Source organism: Rhagoletis zephyria, unplaced genomic scaffold, assembly GCF_001687245.7.
Source record: "Rhagoletis zephyria isolate East Lansing unplaced genomic scaffold, Rhagoletis_zephyria_1.1 Rzeph_scaffold_05646, whole genome shotgun sequence".
Classification (NCBI taxonomy): domain Eukaryota; kingdom Metazoa; phylum Arthropoda; class Insecta; order Diptera; family Tephritidae; genus Rhagoletis; species Rhagoletis zephyria.
In genome coordinates, this window is record NW_016162729.1 from 1 (window position 1) to 8,298 (window position 8,298).

Here is an 8,298-nt window from a genome sequence, read left to right on the forward strand (position 1 = left end):
GCGCAGAGCCCTACAGATGCAGAGAATCGCAGGTCTTTGCACCTTTTGGAGGTTTCATTGGTAGATTTCCTGTTGAGACTTGGCCATCATACCAAGAACCCATATAATAGAATCGGCCTAACAACCACCGTGTAGAGCCGGTACATGATGCTAGAGGATAGCCCCCAGTTAAACGCAAACGCCCCCTTACAGCCTTAGAGGGCTACCGCCACTTTTTTAACACGCTCGCCCCCAGTTCAGCTATTTGTCCAGGACCACGGCTAGATATTTTGCGGACTCCCCTAGCTTCCAGAATATTATTGCCTATGGCAGAGAGCTGAAGTGAGGATTTTGTACTTCCTGGTAAAGAGCTCCAGGTCAGTTTTGTCTGGGTTAACACCCAGACCTTTCTCCTTGTTCCATATTTCGATTAACCTCAGTCTGTCCTGCATAATGTCACACAGAGTTTGTGGAAATTTTCCACTCACAACCACCGCAAGGAGCATACGCAATGATAGACTAATAGGTCCAAAATCTTTGACGCTGGTATGGGATGCTCTTCCCGCTTTAGGAATGAGGACAACCCTTGACCTTTTCTAGGTCTCCGGAATGTAGTTAAGAGTGCGAACTCCCTTAGAAATAGCATACAGGCATTTTGTGCTTAGCTTCAGAGATTGCTGCAGCTGAATCGGTGTAACATCACACACCCACATTAGTTTTTCTTTGGTGATAAGGTCTAGCGTAACCGGTTAACCTCTATCTCTTATTGGCCCGTTCAGTGGCTGCCCGGTGGCGCCTGGAAAGTGCGTGCTAAGAAGATGGTCCAGAGATTTCTCACCTGTTTCCGTCCACGCTCCGTTGGATCTTAGCAAGCATCTCGGGGCGATACGAAGTGAACTAGAGAGAACCTTTCTGAGCCTAGAACCTTCTGATATGGATTCCAAGCCACTGCAAAGTTCCTCCGTGAGGATCTCTTGCTCCTCCTTAATAGTTTCTTGTAGTCTTTGAAGTTTAAATTATAGATTTCCCATTGCATATCGCCTCCCTAGGATTTTCCAAGATAGAAGGCCCTAGGATAAATTTTTCGGGCTTCGCGAATCTCTGAACTCCACCAAGGGGGTTTCCTTTTGACTCTCGGCTTTACCTGGGGCAGACCTGATCAAGGGCGATTTGCCAGCCTATCTAGGTCCCTAGAGTTCCCTGGAATTGCTAGTGTGGTTCTTGAGAGCCGCTTATCAAGCTCTTTTCTGTACTTATGCCGGTCGGCTGTCTTTAGATTTCTTTTGGGAGGTACCTTGGACGGTTGCGCGTATTTCAGGCTCGTCAACTTTACAGCCTACCCATGGAGGCTTGCCGGTTGCCCCAAATTTGCCCAATGCTCTTATGCCTGATAGGAATCAAGTCCCAGAGTGGAGAACAGTTGGGAGAAGCAACCGGAAAAATTCTAGACAGCCTCTAGTAATTGGGGCGAACAACAATGGTGAATTAAGCGTTGTATCGAGTATGAAGTGGCTGCATGTCTCGTCATTTTTGCCTAATATGTCTGAAGATGATATTTTAAGTTATGTGTCGAAACATGCTGATATTAGCAAGGCATATCTGGCATGTTTCATGCTCGTCAAAAAGGATGCCAATGTGGCCGATCTTAAAAAAATAAATTTCAAACAGGGAGTATCAGACTCATATTATAATAGGGTAGTCAATGCAAATATCTGACCAGTTAACGTAAAAGTTCGACCTCTCCGTTTTTTTCCAAAAGAAGGCGTAATCCAACAAGATCCATAACAGCATCTGCAAATATCGAAGCCTACCCTAAACCTCTCATCATCTATTACCAAAATGTTTCTGAGCTTAGAACTAAGTCTAAAAACTTGTACGAATTAAGTTCATATTTGGACTATGACGTATTTGTTCTGGTTGAAACCTGGCTAAATGCTGATTTTTATGACAGCGAATTTCTTGATCCCAACATTTACAACGTCCAACGAAAGGATCGGGATGCCATCAAAACCGGACTTGCTCGTGGTGGTGGTATTTTAATTGCTGGTCAGCGGAAACATCGTTCGTCGCTTCTTTCACTGCAAAATGTGGATTCACTACTAGATCAACTATGTGTATCCGTGAATGGTTCTTCAACACTTATTATTAGTGCAACCTATATTCCGCCCAAGTAGTATAGATACTTTGTATAAAGCGCATATAGATAACCTTGTGGACTTAGTATATAAGCGACCAAACTGCAATTTTTGTATTTTAGGTGATTTTAACCTAGGTAATGTGGACTGGGCACCTGTGGATGACAGCATAGCTGTGTATCCTAATAATATTAACAGTTTCTCTGAAACATATGTTGTAGACATTCTATTAAGCTTGAATCTCTTCCAGATTAACAAGTTTATTAACAAACTTGCTAGGTTCCTAGACCTAATAGTTATAATCGATAACATGCACTTTTCTCTATATGAATGTCTCGACCCTCTGTCGTGCCCAGGCCTACATCATGTTCCTCTTGTTCTGCAATTGGAGTTTTATGAGTTCAGAAGCATTAAACTTGATACTCCATCTAAAAATTACAGTTTCAGGAACTGTAACTTTGATGCTATATATGATATGATTGATATTCTCGACTGGGACTCTATATTTGCTGAGGTTGATGTTTCCGACTGCTTTGATATTTTTAAATGCAAAGTGAATGAAATTTGTAGGAGTATTATACCGTTGAAGAAAAGAAATTGCTACAAAATCCCCTGGTATACAAAGGATTTAAAGAAGCTCAAGAATTTAAGGGATAGCTTCTTCAAAAAATACAAATTGTCTAATTCGTCTTCCCACAAGGAAAAGTACTTATACTATTCCAATAAGTTTAAATTACGGAGTAAGACTCTCCAGAAAACCTATGAGGCTAAATTTGAATCCGACATCAAGTTCCGACACAAGTTTTTTATAATGAAACCCATGCTCATTCGTCTTTTGAAGCCGCTAACCTTNACCTATATTCCGCCCAAGTAGTATAGATACTTTGTATAAAGCGCATATAGATAACCTTGTGGACTTAGTATATAAGCGACCAAACTGCAATTTTTGTATTTTAGGTGATTTTAACCTAGGTAATGTGGACTGGGCACCTGTGGATGACAGCATAGCTGTGTATCCTAATAATATTAACAGTTTCTCTGAAACATATGTTGTAGACATTCTATTAAGCTTGAATCTCTTCCAGATTAACAAGTTTATTAACAAACTTGCTAGGTTCCTAGACCTAATAGTTATAATCGATAACATGCACTTTTCTCTATATGAATGTCTCGACCCTCTGTCGTGCCCAGGCCTACATCATGTTCCTCTTGTTCTGCAATTGGAGTTTTATGAGTTCAGAAGCATTAAACTTGATACTCCATCTAAAAATTACAGTTTCAGGAACTGTAACTTTGATGCTATAAATGATATGATTGATATTCTCGACTGGGACTCTATATTTGCTGAGGTTGATGTTTCCGACTGCTTTGATATTTTTAAATGCAAAGTGAATGAAATTTGTAGGAGTATTATACCGTTGAAGAAAAGAAATTGCTACAAAATCCCCTGGTATACAAAGGATTTAAAGAAGCTCAAGAATTTAAGGGATAGCTTCTTCAAAAAATACAAATTGTCTAATTCGTCTTCCCACAAGGAAAAGTACTTATACTATTCCAATAAGTTTAAATTACGGAGTAAGACTCTCCAGAAAACCTATGAGGCTAAATTTGAATCCGACATCAAGTTCCGACACAAGTTTTTTATAATGAAACCCATGCTCATTCGTCTTTTGAAGCCGCTAACCTTTTTGCGGACTTCTTCAGTTCAAACTTTCAGCCTGATTCGAACTTATGTGATGACGGTGCTTCTAGCCTTGATTGCCCTATCAATTTTGGAGAGCTCTCCTTAACCATTGAGGACGTCATTAGAGGCATTTGCTCTTACTTGTTTAAGAATGTCTCAGCAATTGCTTACCCAATTGTATTAATATTTAATAAGTCTCTTAATGACGGTGATTTCATTGAGGCCTGGAAAGTAACCTCTATCACTCCTACTTTTAAAAGCGGGAATAAGAATAATATCGCCAACTACAGGCCTATTTATAAACTTTCTACCATGTGTAATGAAGTCATTCCAATTAACCTGCTGGTAGATGAGTTGTGCATGCTAGCTTCAGCCTGGTTCATAGCTCGCCGGATGGGGTGATTCTTGTTCACTACTTTATACAAATCCATGACCATACAAAAAAATTCTATGCACATCTTATTTTATAAAACAGACAACAGCTAAACGATTAAGATAATGCCCTTAAAACCTATCCTTACGGAAACGGACCGACTTAATATGGAGTGAGAATCATTTTGATCAACCCCCATGGAGTTGCCGCGCAACCGCCTCTCCGCTCTCCCCTACCCATCCTATGAGAGATACATTTCTCTTGCATCGCCGAACCCAACCAATACCTACAGACCTAAGGCTCAATCATCCCACAATAAAAGAAATTTAGCACCTCATTATTCCTAGTTAAATAGTACAATTCATTTATTAATTAATTTGTTAAACATATATAAATATACAAAAAGAAAACAATTTAGAAATTCTTCAAAATCTTTAAGCTTAAATGTAATTAAATTTCATTGATATGTATTTAAATTTTAGTTATATGTATTTACATTAGTGTCTAACTATTCACTCGATAATGCATCGCACCTCCCTAATGCAATTTTCAATATTAACCTCTCTACGGATATATAAACGTAATTTCTCAATTAACATACGCAGATATGTAAATATGTACGTTTGCTCTTATTAATGTTTAGATAAATTAACATATGTATTTAGTGTAATTAGCATTAAGAGAAAACCACTGCAGGTGGAGTAGCATGACGGAATGTGGATCTTTCGAACATGTTACCCTTCTGCTACGCAATTAAAATTCAAAGTAAATCAACTAATGAAAAAAAAATAAGAGAAAAGACAAAAGCACTTATGTACATGCAGCGTTGCCGAATTGACGATTTCATCGTCATTTTGACGTTATTTTAGCCCAATGACGTTTTGACGATTTTTTATTTCCGTTTCTCCGCTTAAATTCATACATATGTACGTATGTAAAAAAACTGTTAAAAGAAGATGCAATCCAAAATGCATACAATCATGTATATATCTAGTTTTGTTCTACAACCGTCCTTTTTGTTACATACATATATTAAATTTGTACTAGACTTGTAACCAAATCGTAAATTTGCACTGCTGCCACTCAATTAAAACAGACAAAAATATAGCAGAGGAAATTTTTTGTTGTTAACATTTGCAAATCAACTTTTATTGACCCATATGCAATGTGGGTTTCTTTTGTTTGGTAATCTGTTGAGTCATATTTATTGTATGTAGTTTTTTATAAAGTAACAATTAATTCTTAAGCAAAAAACAAAACCGAATTCAATTCTCATATAAAAATTTAAGAGTACCGTTAATTTCTTCATGATCCAATGATCGGATCTGAACCAAATTAGTATGGGACTACCTCTTTGGTACCACCTTTCCTTTAAAAATTATAGAAATCGGTTAACGTGGTCTAAAGTTATGCGGTAAAATACCCATAAAAAAATTCTCCGACGAATTGATAACCTCCTCCTTTTTTTGAAGTCGGCTAAAAAAATATAATATAAAAAGTATTTGACGTTTTTTTGGCTGAAATTACGATTTTTTTGGGGCAAATGGACGATAAAAGACTTCGGCAACGCTGCTTACATGTTCTCCGCGCGATGTCAGCAGACGCCTGATGAGCTGCGTCGGTGAGTTGGGATAATTGCTGTAATGTTCTCTTTAAAATTTTGTTTTAAATATATATATTTTTTGTCTGGTTATGTACAAATCCTACCTACATACATACATATTTATCTACATTTGAGCATGTACCAATTTCAAGTTCAAGGTCAAGCATGCATGACAGATTGGACAGACTTTTCTACTCCAGTTACAGCTAGAAATTTACGAACGCCAGTGAGGGCGTCAAAACTCAAAATATAGGTGGGTTTGTAAAACTATCGAATGAATGGGCTTAGGAATACCTTATTGGTGACGCACTTGCATGTTAAGAAAATAATTATGTACAATTAGCAAAATTAAGTAACGATATATACATAAGTGTGGATATATATAAAGTCTTCAATTAACTTTCCGTTAAACTGATGAGGGGATATTTTAATGAACCGTTGGTTTTTTTTTTTTTTTATAATCAGAAACTCAGTGTTTTTTTCTTTTAACTAATAAAATAAGATTACTAACTAGAATTTTTAAAATATGAAAATTTATGCAGTGCGATTCCTTTAAACTTTAAGCATTGAGACTATAAAGTAGAAAGTTAAAAATTAGGGAAAAAGTTGTGAAAACTACATGCCACGTGGGCAACGTAAATTCTAGTTTCTACCAGTTGAGGTTAACCAGCCGGACGGCAACTTCTACAAGTATAGATCCCCACTCCGCAAATTCCACCTGCTGATGATTCCTTCGCCTTGCTCCGTTGATAGGTTTTATTTAGGTCCTATGGATACCCAACGTAGCCAATTGCTGACTCCAGGTTACGTACGGATTCGTCCAAAACGTGATAACTGCGACTCCGATTAATCCACGAACTAGCCCGCATATACACAAAAAATCGGTGTCTATCGCGTAAATCAATTAATTCACTTTATTTATTTGAAAATTATTTAACATTTCAGAATTATTTTTAATGGAATTACATAGATATATTTGACGATCGCGAATGCTGTTGGTTATTAGATTTTTAATATTTTTTTAACTTCAATTTATCACGTCCGACACGTAGAAAAGCTGCATCCAAAAAGAAAGAAAGAATCCCATCAGCGGAAGTAGAGGTTGACACTTGCGAGAATGTAGACATATTATCCGTGGTCTTATACTGTCAACGCCACTCATTTGCCATTACCTAGGGTTGCATTTGAGGGTAGCTAGCCGCGTTTTATTCATGTATCTACCAACATAGCGCTCACACATGTCAAAATTGTTTGAAATTATAGTTAAGGAAAAAATATTATTTGCACTTAAGAGTTCAATTTCTACTAATCAACATGGCTTTATGCCTGGTAAGTCAACTGTAACTAATCTTGAAGTTTTTTCTGAATATTGTCTTTCTGCTTTTAAGAATCGAGCTCAAGTCGATACGGTCTATACCGATTTTTCGAAGGCTTTTGACAAAGTATATCATTCGCTCTTAGTGTCTAAGCTAGCCGACCTTGGCTTTCATTCTAGTTTTTTATCTTAAGTGAAGTCATACTTGGCGGAACGTTGTTGTGTTGTTGTTGTGGATGGTATTTGCTCACGTTCTTTTATTGCGTCCTCTGGTGTCACGCAAGGTAGTGTCCTCGGACCTCTTTTGTTTGTCATTTTTATTAATGACATACGAAATTGCTTTAGATACTCTAATTATTTATTGTATGCGGACGACTTAAATTTAAAACAGTCACGAGTCTTTCTGACTCGATCAAACTCCAATCAGATCTTGACAATGTGGCAGCTTGGTGTAGTAGGAATCATTTGCATCTAAATATTAAAAAATGCTTTTATATCTCGTTTTCAAAATTTCGATCACTCATCCCTACCAGCTATTATATTGGAGACTCTGTGCTGAGTTCTGTTAATGAAATATCTGATCTTGAGTAGTTTTTGATGCAAAATTTTTTTTTTCATAGTTATTTGAATTACGTTATCGCAAAATCCTACTCTACGCTTGCTTTCGTTCGCCGTTTTAGCACGGATTTTACTGTCCCATATACGCTAAAACTACTGTATACATCGCCTTATAAACTGGCTGCCTTCGAGGAGGTGGTGTTCTTATTGCCATTAAGCGTCAACTGCAAGCGTCTTTGGTCACACTTTCGAATGGTGATTCTTTACTGGATCAGCTTTGTGTTTGTGTTAACGGTTCCTCACCGCAAGACTCTTTGTATCTTCTTGCGTCGTACGTGCCCCCGGGCAGCTCTTTCGAATTATACAAGGCCCACGCAGATAACATTGCTTCATTAGTCTTAAACAACGTTAAGGAGCATCACCTCTGCGTGCTCGGCGATTTTAACCTACCTAATATTAATTGGTCAACCAGCATTTCTAATAATTACGGTCTCACGCCAAATAATGTCAACTCAAGTCAAGAATTGTATTTCATCGATAATGTACTTAGTCTTAACTTAATTCAAATTAATAATTATTTTAATTCTCTAAATAGGCTACTGGATCTTATATTTATAAGTGACAATTTTTGTTGTGAAGTTAGTGAGTGCC

The 8,298-nt window shown here is 37.4% G+C and overlaps 1 long non-coding RNA gene across 1 annotated transcript; it reads right to left on the bottom strand.

Moving 5' to 3' along the window:
- Positions 1 to 4,093: 4,093 nt before the first annotated feature.
- LOC108372331 (uncharacterized) lies at positions 4,094 to 7,103 on the bottom strand. Its single transcript, XR_001848845.1, has 3 exons — positions 7,011 to 7,103; positions 6,493 to 6,495; positions 4,094 to 4,105 (listed from the first exon to the last, which is right to left on the bottom strand). It is a non-coding gene; the product is annotated as an uncharacterized LOC108372331 (long non-coding RNA).
- Positions 7,104 to 8,298: the final 1,195 nt, after the last annotated feature.